Source organism: Homalodisca vitripennis, chromosome 4 (genome assembly GCF_021130785.1).
Source record: "Homalodisca vitripennis isolate AUS2020 chromosome 4, UT_GWSS_2.1, whole genome shotgun sequence".
Taxonomy (NCBI): Eukaryota; Metazoa; Arthropoda; class Insecta; order Hemiptera; family Cicadellidae; genus Homalodisca; species Homalodisca vitripennis.
Genome location: NC_060210.1, coordinates 69,195,473 through 69,217,414, shown reverse-complemented (window position 1 = coordinate 69,217,414; position 21,942 = coordinate 69,195,473). Strand labels below are relative to the sequence as shown.

Here is a 21,942-nt window from a genome sequence, read left to right as displayed (position 1 = left end):
GGATAGTAAATAAATAGGAAAGGAAACTAAGTCAGTGACGGACACCAGTCCCTACTATAAAACCCACAGTTTATACCACCCGCTTCCACGCGCGGGGGGGCTGACAAGATTATCTAACACCGCACAACTTCTGTAACTCTGGTTATCGTTTAACACCACCTGCTGATCACACAGATCCTTGAAGAACTTTCGTCAACAATCAAGCTGATATTTCAGAGTTAAACTTACCTGGAGCTTTACGCTCTAAACATATCAAAACATTTACCTAGTTGTAACGGTATTATAATTAATCTGTAATAATTCACCATTTCTGTAAGCAGGAGAGTGGAAACGATGTTACAAACACGCACAGGAAGGACGAATGCTGCAGGCCTGAGGCACGGAGGTTTGAGACCCGATTTCAGTAAAATGTACCCATAAGAATAATTTTAACTTCCGTAAAAAAACTTGTATGGCCTTATTTTTTAACGTAGGACTACACACAAACACGCACGCACACACACACACACACACACACACACACACACACACACACTCTCTCTCACACACACACACACACAGTTTAGTGCTCTGTTATCTTTAATCAAGATCATAGTAACCAGAATTTTAGTATCCATAATTGCAAAGACACAGAAATAGAACTTCAGAGAGAAAGCAAGAAGATCTCGCTATTTATCCCCCCCCACACACATGTAAAGTGACACATCCTCTATGATAATATGTATATAGTCAATACCGGGGCAAATTTATTTAAATTTTTCTTGTGTATCGTATCACAATTTATAATTTTTTCCGTAAATACGATAAAGTTTTAGACTTTTTAATACAGCATAAACTTATAAAAATAAGTGACAAAAGCTTCTAGATGTGTATTAACAATCTATCCAAATGTTACGACTAAATATAATGCCATAACAGATGTTGAATATGAACATTGCTCCTAATGGACTAAAATCAAGATACCGGCCAGTAGAGCTTAAGTCAGCTATTCTGTCAACTGCTAGCCTGCGAACAATAGGCCAACATGTCAACTGCTCCTGCACTTTACGATCCGACCACCTTTTTATATCGTTCTTCATTTCTTCATTTCCAATGCAAGATGTTAACTATTGGAAATGGAAAGCCTTTGAAACTGTCTTTTTCATTAAAGCCTACGGACATATATTTCTTTCGATTATTCTGTTACCAGCAAGGGAGCCTATTGCTACAGTAACAGAGGTTACAATAACAAAAAAAAACCAGTATGATTGTGTCTTGTTCATATATCACAATAGTAAGATTCTTTGTTTGAAGTTTGTTTTTGACGATGGAAGAAAATGGGTTTTCCGGAAATTTGCCACCGTTTGTATCACTGAACGATGTATTGTTTCCTTCACAAGATTAAGATAATATTAAGATTAATGTTTTCCTGAATCAACATTCACTATCAGTTATCTCGCTGATCTGCCACTATTAAAGTGTCACCAATTAACCACTTGAAATACTTGCAACCTCGTGTCGTCGCGACCGGAAGGGGGCACCTTCCAGAGGAATAATAACCGTGGATCCGCCACTAGATCCCTCTATCCAAAGCCTAACCAGCTTTGATGACTAAAGTTTAACTAATAATTTGGATATATTTCCGAAAGGTTCCCTAACAATTATACCAAGTCCCAGGCCACGTACACTCACTTCTACCGTCCACTCTACCCGATCGCTGCACAACGACTCCCCGCACAACCTCCGGTCTCAGCCTGCTAATCTAGCAGGAATCATCCTACCAGAACCTGTCCAGAAGAATTCCGGATGGTAGGAGGCTCCTACTGTTCAAGCTAAGAGCTAGAGGTCGGCGCAGCTGGCTATCGTGTGCGCGGCTACTGAAGGATTACGCGCGCCAAATTCAAATCTATAGCGGCACTTGCCGCATCCTCCCCTCCTTCTCCGAGGAGTTCGAAGGCTTAGCCATTAAGAGTGGTAGAATGGGTGAGAGGAAAGTTATCTGGAAGTGAATCAGTTATAGTTAAAATGAGCCAAATATCTTAAACTAGAACACAGAGCTTACAAAGTTTTCAAAAAACACTACCATGCAGAAAGGCGGTGCAGAAACCGCGCTCATTCTCGCTGAACAGCTCCATTCCTCAACCACAGACAAATTCAACCCATAAGTGGAAAGCAACTAAGATCTATCTATCACCAATATGTCACATACCTGCTAGATACTTCTAACTCTTCCAAGGTTAAGGTTGGGCTTCTTTAAAAGGTTTATTTAAATTATAGAAGATAATCTAGGTCAAAGGAATCAGGATTCTGGAAACCGTGTTTGACTGAGAATCACAACCTTCATTCAGCCCCATCATCAGACTCAGATTTCCCTCCAAAAATAGGCCAAGTAAGAAAGGAGAAGTTAAGGATATTTTATTCTTATGTAACTCATTAGAATATTTCTTCCATCGTAGCTGGCCATTATCCTAGTCCTGTTCCCCTTACTTCCCTCCCCCGCCCGCAACGGGAGACAAGCCTGCTACCAACAAGCCAATCCACCGGACGCAGAAGGAGAGGGAGTGAAAGGTCCCCATGACCTCTCTGGAAGAACATATACAATTGTTTTGTTCATTTTCTTTCAATATTTGAAATACAGAAAAGGTGGTGAAAAGATGATATGGCCATTGGAAAAATAAATCCAAATCTAAATGATGAGGTCTCCTAGTGACTACAGTCATGAGGCAAGGAAAGAGGAGAATTGGTCTGCTAACAAGTTCTTTAAACTTATCTACCCTATTAGTTTCTCAAGATTTTTTGGTGACATATGGCGAGTAGTTTTCCCTAAATGGAGTGTTCAGATCGAGAAGGAAAGGGCCAACAGACAATAACCCAAAAGAAAAAAAACTTCTGTTGGCTCAGAGTTATGATAAGTTAGTAGGCCAGGATATGATTGGTAATAACCATTAATTTTTGGATAGGATAACCACTCTATATAACTAACACATACAAATAATATACATATAACTGACCATTATAAGGTTGTAACACGCATGCTCGAAAATACAAAGTAATATTTATCAACGAAAAACCATATACGAACACTAAATTACACAGAGATAAACATTTATAGTAATAAATAAAGTTTGACTAACTGGCGTGAGTGCTTCGCTATAGCTTTAGCCCAGTTGTATATAGGAGAATACTTTGTTGAATAGTCGACTATAAGGGAAATGTTAAGTAATGTCGGTTCTAAAGCATTTATCGATACAAATTATTCTCTATCCCTAATTGCCTTAAGTTATAACTTAACAAAAAAATAAATGAATAGGATAAAGATAGTTAAAGATGTGTTAATGAAGTGTGTTTGGGGTTGCGCATAGGAGGCAATGAGACTGTCGCTGCTCCCAATATTGATTACAGAAAAAATATATAAATAAATGCTAATTCATGGAAGCTGTAAATACTTCAAACAAAAAAAATCTAAACGGCAGATCTCATCCCCGTGTAAATGTATAGTAGACAGTTTGGACCAAACACCAGAATTGCCAAACCCAACACCAGGTAGCAAGAGGAGAGCACGCGCAGGTGAACTCCTTAGCCAAATCCACCTCAGTGTCAGGCACAGCCACCAATGCAGGGTCCCAATGAAGAGTAGAAAAAGAAAAGGAAATGTTATTTGTAAGGTGTAATATGAAAGAAGAATGAAAATAAACTCAAATTAAACCTAATATCACAATGGCTTTTTCGGAATAGAGGAAATATCTAGTGGCAGATCATTGTTGTGGAGTTGGGAGAATGCACTTTTTAATATGGGATACATGTGCTGACCTCACAAATTTCTTGGTTTTTGGGTCACGCAAGGCAACTGTTACAGGGGAAGTAAAGGTCTCAATTTCCAAAGGTTTAGACCACATAGGCTGCAACTTGGCTGAGATGTGTTTGGGTGCATTACTCAGGTTAAATAGTCGATACATTACTGTATCACCCACTCTAAAGGGAACTTGTGCTCGACCTTTATTATACTGTTTGGATACTTTATCCTTAGCACGGATGAGATTGTCTAGAGCTTTACTCCATCTCTGTTCCATGTTTCTTGGTTCAGAATTAGATTCTAGGAGTTGGTCAAGATTCCATTTATTTTCCAAAGTAGTCCGTATAGAGTATCCCAAAAATATTTCAAAGGGTGATGTGCCAGTGCTCTCGTGCTTAGAAGAATTAAAGGCGGTTTGAAAAAAATGTATGTTTTCATGCCACTGAGTATTGTCTTTGTGGTGGAAAATTCGCAAGGCAACTCCGATATTTTTGTTCACACGTTCAGCGTGCGAACTTTTCGGGTAATAAGGAGAAGTCCTAATGTGTTTAATCCCAAGCTCATCGCACATGTTTTTGAACAGATGAGATTTGAAACAACTGCCAGAATCGGAGACAATAGACTGGGGAAACCCAAAGTAGGAAAATAGGCCTCGTTTAAGGGCATTTACTGTAGTTAGAGCTGTTGAATTCTTAGTTGGGATCATGACTGAAAATTTGCTAAACGCGTCCACAGTGGTTAGTAGCCACTGGTGACCACGTTTAGTTCTAGGGAGAGGACCAACATAGTCAATCATGATCTTTTCAAAAAGTCTTTGTGCTAGATCAGACGATAGATAACCATATTTTGTGTTTGGGGCTTGCTTACAGCGCTGGCACTGCAAGCATGATTTAACCATGTTAGTTATTGTTGTTGTAAGATCAGAACTGTAAAATGTTATTTTTAACCGATTTAGTGTTTTGGAGATTCCCAAATGTGCTCCAACTGGGGACGTGTGATACATGGCAAATAGCATGTGGTGTAGTTTTTTGGGAACAACAACATGCTGTCTGCTCTGGGAAGGGGTTTTATAGACTAAGACATTATCAATTATTTCATAGTTTGGAGGGTGTTGTCCAGACTTAATTGACTTAATTATATTTTTTAATTCTGGGTCTAGGGCTTGATGTTCTCTTATGTCTTGGAAGGCTTCTGGTAGAGAGAAAAGAACTAAACATTTTGAGGTAGGAATTTGGGGTTTGCTTGTCGAAGGTGTTGAACTTGTGTCATGTTGTTGGGGAGTTGTGGGGTCTTCCTCGTACAAACGAGAGAGGCAGTCTGCAACAACGTTCTCTTTGCCCTGAATGTGACTGACTTGAAATTTAAATGTGTTTATTAAGGCAATCCATCGTGCTATTTTTCCAATTTGCCTGGGGTGGTTCAGCAACCAGGAAAGAGCACTATTATCCACAAAAAGAGAAAATTCTCTATGCTCTAAGTAAGTTCTGAACTTTTCAAAAAGCAAACACAACAGCGAGAGCCTCCAGTTCAAAGGTTGAGTAGTTCTTTTCATGGAGGTTCAGGGCACGACTGGCGTAAGCAACAGGTGCTAGGCTGCCATCCAAAGTTTCCTGGGACAAGACCGCACCCACAGCCGTGCCAGAGGCATCGGTGTGCAACGTGAAGGGTTTTTCGAAGTCGGGTAGCCTCAAAACAGGTGAAGATACTAAAATTGCTTTAAGGGTTTTGAATGCCTCCTCCTGAGAAGGTCCCCATATGTATGGAACGCCCTTTCTTTTTAAAAAATTTAAGGGTTCCGAAATCTGAGAAAAGCTTTTAATGAATCTCGAGTAATATGAGCGCATTCCCAGAAACCTAGAAAGTTGTTTTAAATTCTTTGGTATTGGGTAGGAGTCGATAGGTTTACTTCTGTCTGGATTTAGACTGATTTTACCATTATGAAATATGTGACCCAGGAATTCGATTCTAGGAGATGCCACAACCATTTTTTCAGGACTATCAGTCAGACCAGCATCTCTAAGCCTGTCTAAAACTATTTTAAGATGCTGTACATGCTCGTTGAAACTATTACTGAAGACAACTAGGTCATCAAAATAAACAAAAAGGAATTTGAATTTTATATCTCCAAAGACTTTGTCAAGTAGATTTGCCAAAACCATGCCACCGGATGCTAAGCCGAAGGGCAGATAGTTGTACTCGTAACAACCTGTGCTTGTGACAAAAGCCGTGTATTTTTTGGAATTCTCGTCAAGAGGAATTTGATTATAGGCGCTTACAAGGTCCAGGAGGGAAAAATGAGAAGCCTTCCCTACATACTGGAAAGCTGACTCCACGGTTGGCATGGGAGTGTTCTCCAGCTCAACCATCTTATTTATGAGACGGTAGTCTACCACCATGCGACTTTTACCATTCTTTTCCGGACTAAAAACGCCGGACTTGAATATGGAGAGTCACTAGGACGAATAATACCCTTACTCAACAGGTCTTTAATATGGCTGTTTAGCTCTTTCAGTTTGGGAGGAGCATAATGAAAAGGTTTTGAGCGGACAATCTTATTAGTTGTTATGCGGATGGTATAAGATATTAAGTTGGTTTTGCCAAGGCATGGTGTTATGGTATCCGGGTACTGATGCAATAGGTTTTTTAAAATGTGTTTTTGTTTTGTGTTCAAGTTTTCTCCTAATGTTGGTGCTGTACGAGTTGGTTCTATGTTAGGTTGAGCTGAATGATCCTGGAATTGATTAATAATTAAGGTTGTGTCAAAGGAAAAAGTTATTTTACGCTGAGCCGCATTGATCACCATTTTACTGTGATCTGCAAAGTCCAAACCCAAAACAACTGCCACCGGTAGGCTATCTGATACAAAGAAAGGAAAAGTCCAGGAAAGGTGTAAAATTGTAAAATGCAATTTAATCTGTTTTTGGAAATTCATGTAAGTACCATTCGCTGTCATGGCTTGAGTTCTGGTGTTAAGTGAGTTGACGTAAAACCCTTTACCTTTCTGAAGATCCTTAAAGACTGACCCAGATATTATTGAGTATATGGAGCCTGTATCAATTAGTGCTTCAAGTTTGATTTCTGTTATGGATAGCCAGATAGTAAGGGGATCTACTTTGGGTAAAGAAGGTGCCATAGATCGGACAGGGCGATTCACCTTCGGTTTAGGGGAGACAATTTCCCTGTCTAAAAATGCCCCCCTGGGAAGTTTAAATGTTTCGGCCTGGAATTGGACTGACCAGAATAATTAGCTTGCCTATTCTGCTGACCGTTTTGGTAGTTACGCTGACTTGTGTTGTTTTTTGTGTACTATATTGGCCTGGATGGTTATTTCCTGATTCCAAGTGTGAATGACCGCCATTACGACTATTTTGAGGTTTATAACGATTAAAGTCACGTGACCGGTAATTTTGGTAGTGGTGTTGACCGTTAGTATGGTTAGAGTGGCCACTGCTTCGGTTGTAAAACAATCTGTTGTTCTGTTGAAAACTTTGATTATATGGTATGGAACTATGAAGGGATGTAGGTGGGGGTACGTTGGTTGTTTGTGGAGTGTCGTAATATGTAAGACGTAAGTCATCTACTGTGGGGGACAATTTTAAAAGATCATTAATGCAGTGTGGTGTTATAAGTCCTGATAAGCAGGCTCTAGTGGAGGGATTGAGACCTGCCATAACAGTAGTAAAGACAACTGCATTATCTACTGTAGGGTTTAAAAATGTAAACATGGCACTAATGTTGTGTACATAGTCAGCTAAGGACTCTGAGTTAGTTTGCTGGCGGTACAAAAACTGATTCTGAGCTTCCCTCAGTGTTCTATCAGTTAAGAGTGAAGTACGTATTGTCTGGACCAGTGATAGCCAACTAAGATTAGACGTGATAGCATTTAACCATATACCACGGAGTCTACCCTCAGTCCGCGGAATAGTATTCGTAATAAATAGTTTGTCACTTACAAGGTTTAAGTTGAATATTTCTGTAGCTTTAATTACAAATTATACGAGGTCTGGGAGGGACGAACCGAAGTCATAGGCAGGGCTCTAATCATTTCACGAACAACAGAAGGAAATGACATTTTCGTCTGAGTCGATTTCACCTATTTTATATTTTTCTTTAACATAAGCACGAAGCTGAACTCTCATTCCCTCAAGTGTACCTGCTGGTGTGATGCCCAATAGAGAGCATTGTTCACGGGCCTGAGTTGCTTTTAACTCTTTAATCCACGCTACAGTTTTGGGAATATTGTCTGGTTTATACATATTTAAAGAGAGAAAATATGAACACAATAAGCTAAACAAAGCAAACTGGTACCAAAATATGTTTACTTTTGTAATTATTAGAGTGGAGGAGTCTGAAAACAATATCAGTAATAAAACAATTATTTCAAACAAATTGGGCTGACCTAGCTTTGAGGAAAAAACAGCAAACCAACACCTACTGGGGAGGAAAAAATCAGGTAGTAACTTTAATATATTATAAATTAGTTTTATATTGATATTAAAAAAGTTTAAGTAGTTTAATTTTTATAATATTTACTCTGTAAATTAGCTTGTATATCTCTTTTGAATAAATAAAAAGTTATTATATTCAAATTGCATTGTTAGACTTATAATTATTGTAACAACAGTTTAAGTACCTGAAACAAATGCTCGTATCCCACATTAAAAATATTTCCAAGCAAAGTGATATTTAGAACACAAAGGTTAAGATTCTACCGAAAGTAAAATATTCGAAATAACAACAAATAACAATGTCACCAATTATCTTACCTGTATTCGTAACTCAAGGTTAGTTACAAATTATCGTCGCAAGCTGCAATTTACATTAAAACAAAAGCACCAGTCATTATTATGTGGTTAACACTAAATAATATAACCATTATCTAAGCGTATATAAGGCTAAGTCGTAAAATAATTTAAAGAAATCATTCGGTTTTAAATTTATTTAAGTGAAAACGAAAACAAATCACCATTGACTTACAAAGATAACTTACGTAGTACCTTAAAACATTGACCGGAAATTATAAAATGTTCGTGCTTAACTGTAGTAGTAAAATCTATATTAACCTCTTCAAATCTACAATGTAGAATAACATAATTAGACTTCGTTATCTACGGAGTGATACAAAAACTGGATCTGAGGAACTCTGCTTACACAATTACGTGCTTGCACGGCAAACTGACTAAACTTGTGTCGAGAAATATTGCTTTAGTTCCAAAAAGAAGAACATCTAAATCGGATAAAAAATTAAGTAAAATAATTATAACAATTGCGAGCTTAGAACTATTATAAGTATAATTACGAGGTAAAATGACAAATTTAAATTTTGAAACTGTCTTAAAACGAAACGAGAAATTCTTGTTTGAAACAGACAGTCAGACGGAAATTACGAACTCCGTGAGAATAATTTTTAAAAGACTTAATCCTTATGAAAAACTTGAAAAAGGAATTGTGGCTGTAATAAATAAATGGACAGTTATGTCAATTAACGTTAACAAAGAAAAATACTGCATAACACCTATAATTAGTGAAAAAATAGTGTTACAGTCTAATACAAAGTGTACTTCAGGTTACTAGTATCAAAGAAAATTATAGAACTGGGTTAAACAAATCGTAACTATGCTTAGTTAAAGCTTAAAGGAGACTTTACTGTTTGTAGTTATTAAAAAATACTAAGTTATTTAAGAAATACTTTATAAAAAGGGCAAAAAATATTAAATTATTAAGATTGAGCTAAAATTGATGAAACATTTTTAAATTAAGAGAAAAAAATAAATGTTCAAGGTATGTAAGAGAAGTTTATAAATTGAGCTTAATTTAAATTACTAAAACTAATTTAGTTATCTGATCGGTTGGTGAAGGTCGCTGCTTCCCTCGTGGCGTCGGTCGCTGCCCTGTGGTGATTTACGCCATTGTTTGAAAAATTACCACTGTTATTCGAAAACTAAAAAATGGACGGAATGCGTAAATTTGAAATTAATGCTGGTTAGGAATGGTGTTGAGAATCCGAGGCGTACGGCTCGCGCTACCAATATTTGCAACCTCGTGTCGTCGCGACCGGAAGGGGGCACCTTCCAGAGGAATAATAACCGTGGATCCGCCACTAGATTCCCTCTATCCAAAGCCTAACCAGGTTTGATGACTAAAGATTAACTAATAATTTGAATATAGTTCCGAAAGGTTCCCTAACAATTATACCAAGTCCCAGGCCACGTATGTGAATATATATGTGTGTGTGTGTGTGTGTGTGTGTGTGTGTGTGTGTGTGTGTGTGTGTGTGTGTGTGTGTGTGTGTGTGTGTGTGTGTGTGTGTGTGTGTGTGTGTACAGATACGGCCAAATGCAAAATAATTGAATCTAAAAAGTAAGGTCTATGTGGTGTAATGGTAGCAGATTCACCCGCCAAGTGAGAGACCCGGGTTCGAGTCCCGGTGGAGCAAGTACTTTTTGTGATTTAATGTGTATTTAAATTATATATATATATATATATATATATATATATATATATATATATAAGTAGGTAAGAATATGCCGATTCTAGACCACTTTTGGAGCCAACAGAAAATCAATGGAAAATACTGTTTAAAGGACAATAAACGAATCTGTAAACCACGAATGAAAAATTACCGAATCTATAGCTGTTTGCTTCTACTTTCTTAAGCTGTCTAGTCAAATCAATCTATTTGAAATGTCTGCTACGTATAAACGAAAAATCTTCGCAGATAGGAAAAATTCAAAGTCAAAAAGTGCAAAACCATTTCTCGGTCGACCTTTTCTCCTCCCTCTTTCTCTCTCCCTCTCTTTTTATGCCTATGACACGATCACTTCTGCCGTTTATAGGCTAGGATCTTTATTCAGGCTAGAGAGAGAGAGAAGAGCGAGATACGGATAGAGAAATGGTTCCGGAATATGTACTGAATACTTCTGAACTTGGTGTTTCTCCGCTATGGCCACTCGCATTAAAACAATTCAGAAGTAAACTTCCTAATCGACCAAACCGAATTCGCGGTCATATATACTGAGCAAGAAACTACAACATCCAATCGAGAAGTAAAATTTAAGAAAATAATTTAAAAATATAATTTGAAAATTACAAGTAACAAAATGTACACATATTTAAAATAGGTAAAATTATCTGACATTTAAAAAAAGAAAATGTTATAATAGTTAACGGAAACACAATTTTTTATTCTTTAAAGCAATATGCATTACCGACATTTTAGTTCCGAAAGAATGCGCAGTATCAATGACAGTCACTATAGACCGACCATCACGTAATCGCTTCGCCCGCGTCATATCCGTTAGTGATATCACTAATAATGTGAGAGGCACAATCGTTGGTTTACAATCACCATTTAGATAAATAAATTTTTTCTACATAAATGGAGCGCGATAAAATATCATGTCCGTTCTGCAAAAAAGAAATTTTAAGAAAAAACTATGATCGCCATTATAATTCTAAAAGTCACGAAAAAAACAAGCAAATTTACGATAATGAACTAAATTATTTAAGACAATGGGCTAGAGAAAATCAAATTGCCGATCACGAAAACATGTATAATATTGAGAAATTACGAGAGTTGAAGAGACCTTTTAAAAAGGAAAAGAAAGATCTCAATCTATTTAATGATGAAAAAATTCATTCAATAGCTGAAAAGTTGGCTATCGGTACTAACGATAAAACCAAGTCTGAAATCATTGATAAAACTCTTAACGAAAAACCTGAAAATATCATAGATGTTGAAGTTTTATCCTCTATGCAAGGTCTTTTCAAGCAATATATTTTAACGAATTTGAGCGAAAAGTTTATGTCAATTTACAAATATCTTTCAATTGTGCGGTCAGAAATTAAAAGTTTAATCGAGAAATTTCAAGAAAATGTTAAAAATATGAAAGGATATCTATCTTTGGAATGTGAATACGAAAGAACTTTAGTGAACGGTGAAACGCAAACGTGTCCAATGTACTTTACTATAAAAGCAGATGAAATCTTTGACGTAAATGACTTTATTACTAAGCAATTTAATAAATTACCACATCGAGAACAGACAAATCATCCAAATAGGGGTTCAGGATGGACATTTAAACGCTGCATACAACTAGTTTTGAGCCTTAACAGACACGAAATGATGAATGCTGGATCATATATCGATTTATCAAAGAAAATCAAAGATAAAAAAGCTTGTATAAATATCAAAAATAAAGATGATTATTGCTTTATTTATTCTATCCGATGTGCTATTGAAAAACCCGAGACTCATGTTGACAGAGCAAAACAATATGAAAAATTTGTAAATGACGAGATATTTTCGGGCTTTGAGTATCCAATGTCTTTGAAAGATATACAATTATTTGAGAAACGAAGTTACAATTCCAAGTACAAATATCCAAAAATGTCTAGCAATGTCTACAGTTTTGATGAAAGTATTAAGGTTGTTCCGTTACAAATTTCTGAAAAATATGATGCAGAATTAAATATTGATCTACTGTATGTAAACAAGAAGACAAATCTCATTTTGTTTTGATAACCGATTTAAATAGGTTAGTGAGTTCTCAAACATCCAAACATGGACATAACAATTTTCTATGTAGAAGGTGTTTAAGCCATTTCTACAAATCTGGAGATTTAACAGATCATTTAGAAATTTGCAAGCAACATGAAGTTTGTAAGCCAATTATGCCGTTTTCAGGTCAAACAACTAAATTTACTAATTATCAAAAGAAGTTTAGCCATCCGTACGTTATTTATATGGATTTTGAGAGTATATTAGAAAAAATTCCAACATGCAAGAACAATCCATAAAGATCGACTACAACCAAGATTCAGAAGCACATTCCTGTTGGTTTTACTCTATATTTACTGTCGAATGTGACCAATCGCATGTATAAACTGATATGTTATCGAGCAAAAAATGAAGATGATTTGCCTAATGTTCCTGCAAAATTGTTTGAAGAGCTTAATAAATTATCTAAATACATAGCTAAAAAATATAATTCAAGGAACATGAAGCCTATGAAATTAACTGAAGAAGAAGAAATTTCCTATCAAATCTCAAAAGTTTGTCATATCTGTGAAACAGAAGGTTTTGATGATGAAAAAAGATTAAAAGTAAGAGATCATTGTCATTTAACAAGTAAATTTAGAGGTTCAGCTCATTTATCATGTAACTTGAATCTAAAATTTCCTCAAAATATTCCAGTGTTCTGTCACAATATGTCAAATTACGATACTCATTTGTACATAAAAGAATTGGCTAAACAATGTTGATTTGATCGCAAACACAGATGAAAAATATATAAATTATTCAGTAAATTCAGGATATGGGTATGAGTTTGATAATGATAAACCTAGAAAATTTATCAAGTTTACTTTCGTAGACACATTTAGATTCATGGCATCGTCTATTGAAAAGTTAGCTAAAAACCTCAAGAAAGAAGACTTCAAACATACAAATCATTTCATACAAGACGGTCTGAACGCAATTCTAGAAAGACAACCAAATGACGAAGTCGAGATTTTTAAAATATTGTCTGGAAAAGGCATATTTCCTTACGAATTTATCGATAGTATTGAAAAACTAGATTACACAGAACAGCTGAAAATTGAAGATTTCTATTCACTTTTGACAGATGAGAGCATATCTGAGAAAGATTATCAATACTACTTGAGCGTTTGGAACAAATTAAAAGCTAAAAATCTTGGAAATTACTCTGATTTGTACAATATCCAAGATGTACTATTGCTCGCTGATATATTTGAAAATTTCAGAAAAATTTGTCTAAATTGTTACAAACTTGATCCAGCTCATTATCTAACTGCTCCAAGTATCGCATGGGACGCTATGTTAAAATTAACGAAAATAGAATTACAATTGATTAGTGATTATAATATGTATTTAATGATTGAAAAAGGTATTCGTGGAGGTATTTCTCAATGTATTAAGCGATATGTGAAAGCAAATAACAAATATTTGAAAGATTTCGATAAGACAAAGCCCGAAAACTATTTACTTTATGTCGATGCAAACAACCTTTATGGTTATGGTCTTATGCAAAAACTGCCGTTTAGTGATATCAAGTGGATGAATCCTAAAACATATACAAAAGAAGAGTGGCAAGAAACAGTTTTGGAACTCACTGGCGACGAAGATTATGGCTATATTCTCGAAGTTGATCTAGGATATCCAACAAATTTACATGAACATCACAAGGATTTACCTCTTGCTCCCGAACATTATAAAAACAAACTTTGCACAAATTTACTGGATAAAACTGAATACATTGTTCATTCAAGAAATTTGAAATTTTACCTCGAACAAGGGATGGTGTTGAAACATGTGAATAGAGTTATAGCATTCGATCAGAAGCCTTTTATGAAAAAGTACATTGATTTTAACACAAACATGAGAACCAAAGCTACAAGTGACTTTGAGAAAGATTTTTATAAGCTGATGAACAACTCTGTTTTTGGAAAATCTATGGAAAATGTGCGAAATAGATGCGATATCAAACTAGGAAATGAAGAATTTTCAATGAAACAAGCTAAGAAAACAAATTTCAAATGCTTTAATATCTTTGACGACAACTGTATAGCGAGTCACATGTACAAACAAAAGGTTAAATTTAACAAACCGGTCTACATAGGATTTTCAGTTCTTGACCTATCAAAATTGTTAATGTATGAGTTTTATTACGATAAATTAAAGAAGTTTGGCCCAGATTTGAATCTGTGTTAAATGGATACAGACAGTTATTTCCTAGAATTGAAACGAGATCCTTTTAAAATTATTAAAGAAAATATAGATGACTTTGATACAAGTGATTATCCAAAAGATCACGAATGTTTCACTACTAAAAATAAGAAGGTAATAGGGAAATTCAAAGATGAGTTAAATAGCGAAGTTTTAGAAGAATTTTGTGGTTTGAGATCGAAAATGTACTCGTATAAATATCTAGACAAAAATCCAGTAAGATGCAAAGGAATTAAGAGAAGCGTTGTAAATAAAACAATAAATATCGAAAACTTGAAGAGATGTTTATTCGAAGGTAAAGAAGAATTTAGAGAGATGACTTGCATTAGAAGTTATAAACATGAGTTGTACACAGCTACCATAAACAAGTTAGCACTGAGCGCTAAAGATGATAAGAGAATTATCCTAGAAAATAAGATCGATACAGTACCGTATGGCTATGAAGCGAAATCTAATATTTTAGAAGAGTTAAACAAAGTTGGAAACTTTGATATATAAATGGAAGATGATTTAATTCACTGCCACAAATGTAAGAAAAAAACGAAAAATATAGATTCTAAGATTGTTCAAACTCAAAACGGATTGTATAGAATTGCAGCAAAATGTTCAAAATGTAAGACAAATAAGAGTAAATTTATAAAGAATCCTTATGAAAAACAAGTAAAGAAAGAATCTAAGAATAAAGAAGAAATAGAGATTGAAGCTAGAGAAATTCATGCACCAGTACGAAAAAAGTTTAAAAAGAGAAAAACTATAACTTTAGGAATTGACGATTTATGGGCAGCAGATTTAGTAATAATGTCTAACTATTCGGATCAAAATGATGGATTTAAGTATATGTTAAATGTTATTGATACTTTCTCAAAATATGCTTGGTCAAGAGCTATCAAAAGAAAAAACGGCAAGGATGTTTCAAAAGCTTTCGAAGATATAGTAAAAGATGCCATAATGGTCAATCACAAACCTCCTAACCTACTTCTTACAGATAAGGGTTTAGAGTTTAAAAATAAAGAATTTAATGATGTTTTGAGAAAATACAACATTAAGATTTATCATACTGAAAACGAAGAGAAATCAAGTATTGTAGAGAGATATAACAGAAGTCAAAATGAGAGAATGAAAGTAATTTTTGAGATTAATAAAACCTTTAAATGGATCGATATTCTTCAAAAAATAGTCAAAAATTATAATGATACAGTTCACAGTACAATCAAGACGAAACCGAAAGATGTCGATAAGGATGCTGAAAAGGAGTTATTAGAGACGGTTTTTAAGTATGTTCCACCAGAAATTCACACGAAAACTAAATTTAAAGTCAATGATCATGTAAGAATTGTTAGTAAAAAACAAACATTTTCAAACAAATATAAGAACAATTGGTCAAGAGAAATCTTTGTGATTTATCAAATTAATAACACAGATCCTGTAACTTATAGTATAAAAGATTTAAATAATGAAGAAATAACCGGAAAGTTTTATGAATATGAATTGAGAAAGTCAAAGCTGTAATTTTTTCTATATAAATGGAGTCTCAAAAGAAATGTACACAGTGTCAAGAATTTAAAGATTTTGAAGCTTTTTATAAAAATAAGAATAAAAAAGAAAGATTAGGGTCTATGTGTAAGGATTGTCGTAGTAAATATGAGAGAGAATTATACGAAAAAATAGAAAAATTAACGTTAGAAGAGAAAAAATGTTGCGTTTGTAAAGAAATTAAGAATATTTCAGAATTTCACAACTGGCATTATAGTAAAGATAAAAAACAAGCTTTTTGTAAGGATTGTGCTATAAGAATTTTGCGAGAAAGTCAAAATAAACCGACTCATTGCGAATGTGGAAGAGTTCTTCAATGGTTACCTAGTTATGCTAAACATTTACAAACCAAATATCATAAGTCAAGAGTTTTTAATAAAATTTAGTAACATTTTCATCGTAAAGTCCAGATTCATTGATAAAACAGTGTCAGGATGAAGATTGTTAAGGGGCCATTCGAATAGCCCCTTGTTTTTTAAATAAAAATATTGAATTTTGTCATCATCATCAACTCATTTTTAATCCTTTTTCAATCTGAAATATATTGTTGTTTTACTCTCATTATTTAATAAATTTCCCTCAGAGTCTTGTATAGTTAGAACGATTTTTTTAATTCTTTTAATATTTTTTCTAATTGGAATATAATCAATGTCATTCGGTTTTTCACTGATTTTTGATCCATAAGCAACATTTGGAAAAAAAGTGTACAAAATTTCAGATTCTTTGTGTAAATGTTCGGTATGATTTTCAAAACTAGGTTCATCGAGATTACAATGTACTTCAATTACATCAAACGGTCTAAATTTTGGCGTTTTATTTCCTAAATATACCTGATTTGGCTCAATAGTTTCTTGAACAAACCCTAATAAATCTACTATAATTGCTGAAAACATTATTCTTACTAGTGATTTTATTTGAATTTTATTAGAGAGATAATTTTTTTGCATTTCAAACTTGTTTTCGTCAAAGTTTAAAGATTTATCTGATTGTTTGAATGTTTTCAGATAATTTTTAAGGGAATTTTTTATTTGATCGAAGGTATAATATCCTTTGTTTAAACCATAATATTTTGTTATGTTCTTCTCACTAAATCCTATACAATAAGGAGAACTTTCACTAATATTGATTACAAAATTGTCAGAATAAAAACCGCTTAAACCGATAAAATAATTTGATTCTTCCTCTAAATGAATAGGATGTTCCAAGTTTAAAACTAATTTAGAGCTTTCTGAAGTCAACTTGAACAGCTTCATTTTCGCTATTTAAATGGAGAAATTTTTAAAGCAAAAAGATCAGATAAAACTTCAAAAGTTTGAAGAAAAAAAGAAAGATCAACCAATCAGATTGATAATTGTTGGTTCAAGTGGATGTGGAAAAACAACTTTATTATTGAATTTTATCTACAATAGGTTGATTCCTTATTCCAATTTGTATGTTTTTAGTAAATCTTTAGAACAAGACGGATACAAAAATTACAACAAAGATTCAAAAATATTGAGAAGAACTTAAGCAAAGAAATATCACATTTTTATAATGCTTCTGAGGACATAGTTCCGTTAAGCGAATGTAAACCCAATTCGTTAATCGTTTTTGATTATTGTATTTTGGAAAAACAGGACGTTATTAAAGAATATTTCGTGATGTCTCGTCACAAAAACATATCTTGTATCTATCTTTCCCAATGCTTTTCAAAGGTTGATAAACAGGTTATTAGAAATAATTTGAATATGTTGTGTGTTTTTAAGCAAGACGATCACTATTCGAGAAAGATTTACGACAATTATGTGGGATCTGATATGAGTTTTAACCACTTTAATGAATTATGTGATAAAATTTGGAAAGAAGACTATGGATTTTTAACTATTAATCTAACTTTGAAGCCTAAAAATGGTAAATACATGAATAAATTTTCTAATATATATGCTGCTCAGTGGTCTGACAAATCTACTTGATAAAATATTTGTTACAATTATTTTTACATTATCTTTACTTTTTATTTACATTATGAAAACAACTGAAAAACGGTAAATCTGTTCACGTTTTACGTTCCACGTTTCACGTTCACGTTCCAAGTTCACGTTATACGTTCCACGTTTACGTTTTTACGTTCCACGTTCACGTTTTACGTTCCACGTTTTTACGTTCCACGTTCACGTTTTACGTTCCACGTTCACGTTTTACGTTCCACGTTCACGTTTCAAAATTTTTCTAATTAAATGGTGAACGTAACTTCTGAAGAAGCGAAAAAACTTGATCAAATCGAAAAGAAATTAATCAAAGAATTTAAAGAACAGATTCGAATTGATGAAAAAGAACAAGAATTTATTCAAAAAATTAATCAACCTGTAACTTCTGCAATTAAAAATGTTGAAGGTAAAATTGAAAACGTTTTAAGCGATAATCAAAATTTGATGAATTTAGTTCCAGTTGTACGACAATTTGCTGATATTTCAATTCCAGAATCTGAAGTAGAAGAGTTTGAATTGCCAAAATTACCATCTTCAACACCTCGAATCATTGAAGAATCTACAATAGTTGAACCAATAAGTCCTAGAACAATGGATATAATAGTTGGTCCAATTGGTAGAAAATTCATTCCTAGAATAAAAGATGATAAATTTGGTTTGTATTGGGATAAAAAAAAGAACAGTTTTATGATTGGAAATTCGCCCGTGAATGTTGAACATAATGATATCATTATTAATGAAAAAACATATGAAGGAACTCAAGGTTTATGGAGATTATTAACAGACCATAACGCTCCAAAAGATAATTTATATTCTGAAGAAGATTTGAAAAAGTATACAGAAATTTTATGGGAATCTGACTCAATTTACAAAAATAATGATCCATCTACTAAGAAGCCTAAGTCAAGTAGAGGTAAAAAATATATGAAATTAATTAAACCAATTTGGGAAAAACGAATCGAAGGATCAGGTGTAAGAAAATACAGTGGTAATAAGATTGAATACAGATATATCGACGATTTGACAAAACTCGATGGAATTATTAATTATATTTATGCTCAAAAAAAGGCTGGAAACAACAATTTTTTGAACGAAAAGAAAGTGATTAAAGATTTTATTTCGAACAAACTTGATGAGGTGATTGAAAAACCTGATGGAATTAAATATTTAAAACGAATTTTGCCGGCAATAAGTTCATCTATGATTGAGGGTAGCGGACTTTTGAATGATTTTATCAACAATTTACCTTTTGAATTACACGTACCAACTTATCAGTATCTGGGGCCTGGCACAAAACTCGAAAAAAGACTAAAAAGAGGAGATCCTGGTGTGAATAAATTAGATCAAGCTGCAATGGAACACGATATTTTTTATGCAAAACATAGAGACACAAATTCCAGACATATAGCAGATAAAGTTTTGCAAGATAAGGCAATGGATAGATTTTTATCAAAAGATGCTAGTTTAGGTGGAAGATTTGTTGCGCTTCCAACAGCTGGAGCAATGTTTTTGAAGAGAAAACTAGGAATGGGAATCGAAGAGAACTTGAAATTTTAACTATATAAATGGAGGTGAACGTAAATTTCAGCAAAAATCGGAAAGAAAAAATAAAATCCGCTTTTAAGAAGAAAATACCTGTTAGTATTCAATTTAAGGGGAGCGATGCACTTTTTTTAGCACAATGCTATTTATATGAGAAATTCAGCATGTAGTTAGGTACCATTATCTTAAAAACTATTCAACATATTGTCCTGAGATTTTTACCATCTATTATATAGTATATAACACACAAACTGTACTAGTTTTAGAAGAATGTAGTAATAAATAAAATAATCGTATCACTTTTAAAAAACTGTAAAAATAAAAAATAATTTTTTAAGTAATTTTATTTTTATTACTCTTTTAATTTTAAGTATATTAAAACAATTCTAATACATATTGTTCATACTAATGTAATCAACAACCAGAAAAAAATCATGGATTTTGGATCAGTATTTCAGGAGAAAATGGTACCAACGTGTTTAAAAACAAGGTTTCGGAAATCAGTGATTAAAGATAAATGTTACCTTAAAACTCTCCTGGTGAGTAGTTTTCATCATGCTTATCTTCTGCTTGCCTCTTAAGCAGTCTTCTTTTTACCCTGCTTTCTTTGGTTTGCTCCTCTGCTTCTTTTTCCGCTTTTATAATTCTAATTTTATCAATGGTTTGTAAGCCTTCAATCATGAATTTGCCAGGTTTTAGTTGTAGCCTTTGAAGTACGTTAGTTTTAGCCACTGCACCTTCATTAAAACATAAGGCAGCATCTGTCACACCAAGCTTTAAAGTTTGTAGGCCCACAAACTCAGTTTTAGGAATTCTTTTCCAAATGCATGCATTAAAGCTTTCATTTGGGTTTTGGGTTTGTCCGTGAAGGCACCGATCCAAAAGTTCTGCCTGAGTCAAATCTTTATATATGGGTTTTATTGCTAAACGAACAGGCTCAGGCAAAGAATTTTTATGTCTATATGTGTGTAGAGTATTGCTTAGAACACATTTATTGTAATCACACCAAGTATTAGGGTCTTCAGGGCAAAGAGTATGCTGTGGGTTTTCATCGGTAGATAAGCGGTGGAAGTAGGTGGCCCATATAGCTTTTTTCATGTCTGCTGTACTACCTAAATTATTCCTAATAGCTAATCCATAGTACCTCTGAAGCTTATCTATATGTCCATCAGTTAATCTTCCCTTACCACCAAGGGCCTTTCCATCGCTAAGCTTATTTCTTTCATTTTTATGCGTAGCTTCCGTAGCCTACAACCTAACCGCTTTTGTACATGGCCTACACATTCAAGTTTGGACATTTTTACCTCAGGGCCATAAGGTTCACTTTCAAATGCAGCCATGAAACCCTTGGAGTCCCCATCTCCAAGGTATTTAGTATACCTAACTCCTAACTTTGTCTCAGACCTTGCACAAATAATTTTAGCACCTTCAACCTCCATGCCTCCACTGGATCCTACATAGTTGCAGTTACATTTAGGGCTATGTGATGCTTTTTTTTCAGGGTTGCTTTTTATACTCTTGTGTGTACAAGCTGTGCAAAACTTTGAGAAACACTCAAAATCTAGAATTTTTCCAGTATCAAAAGAAGTAACACTTAAAACGCCGTTTAGAGAGGTATGGCCGCGTTTTTGCCAGGACCCATCGAAGGCTGCTGCGATATCCTTGCTACCATCGTTTTCCTCAATAGCTTGTATTGCTGCATTTCTCAATGAACCTTCACATACTTCCGTGGCAGCTGACAAGAGCTTTATATTATATTTATAAAACCTTACATTAGGGGGAGCTAAGTTCATCACAGCGGAAAACATTCTTGCTGCTGATTGGCCTTTACCGATAGATCTCAAAGCATAGGCATATCTTATATTTATGTCATAACAGTTTCTTATAATATCTGAGTTCATGCCTGCTTTTCTTTCATCACAATTGGAACATTGAATCAAGATTTTATGAGCTAACCCATTAGAAAATGTACTGTCAAGATTTATCGAAACAGTTCCTTCTTTGTTACAATGTTTACATTTGGTAAAACTATTTACAAGGTTAGATAGTAAGTCTAAGTTGAAAATTATATTTACATCACTATTTACAAAATTTAGATCCTTAGGAAGCTGATTACTGCTCAGTTTCTTCGAACTAGATGATTTCTTAGGCATAGGCCTACTCTCATTTGTAGTTGTGGAAGAATTATGCCTAGGCTTAGCAGACTCACCAATTGAAGAGTATCTGTTCCCTTTGAATTTATTGGCTGTATTAAACTTCCTAATTCTAGGCATTGTAAGTTGTAAGATCACCAAAGTTCAAACAAAAAACACAACAGTAAGTAAAACAGCAAACTATTTACACAAATCTGTATCACTTTATGAAAATTGGAAAGAAAACAA

The 21,942-nt window shown here is 34.1% G+C and overlaps 1 protein-coding gene across 1 annotated transcript in view; it reads right to left on the bottom strand.

Annotated features, from left to right (window-relative positions):
- LOC124359482 (rhodopsin, GQ-coupled-like) overlaps positions 1–21,942 on the bottom strand; it is a 94,763-nt gene that overhangs the window by 47,955 nt on the left and 24,866 nt on the right. The window lies entirely within an intron of this gene.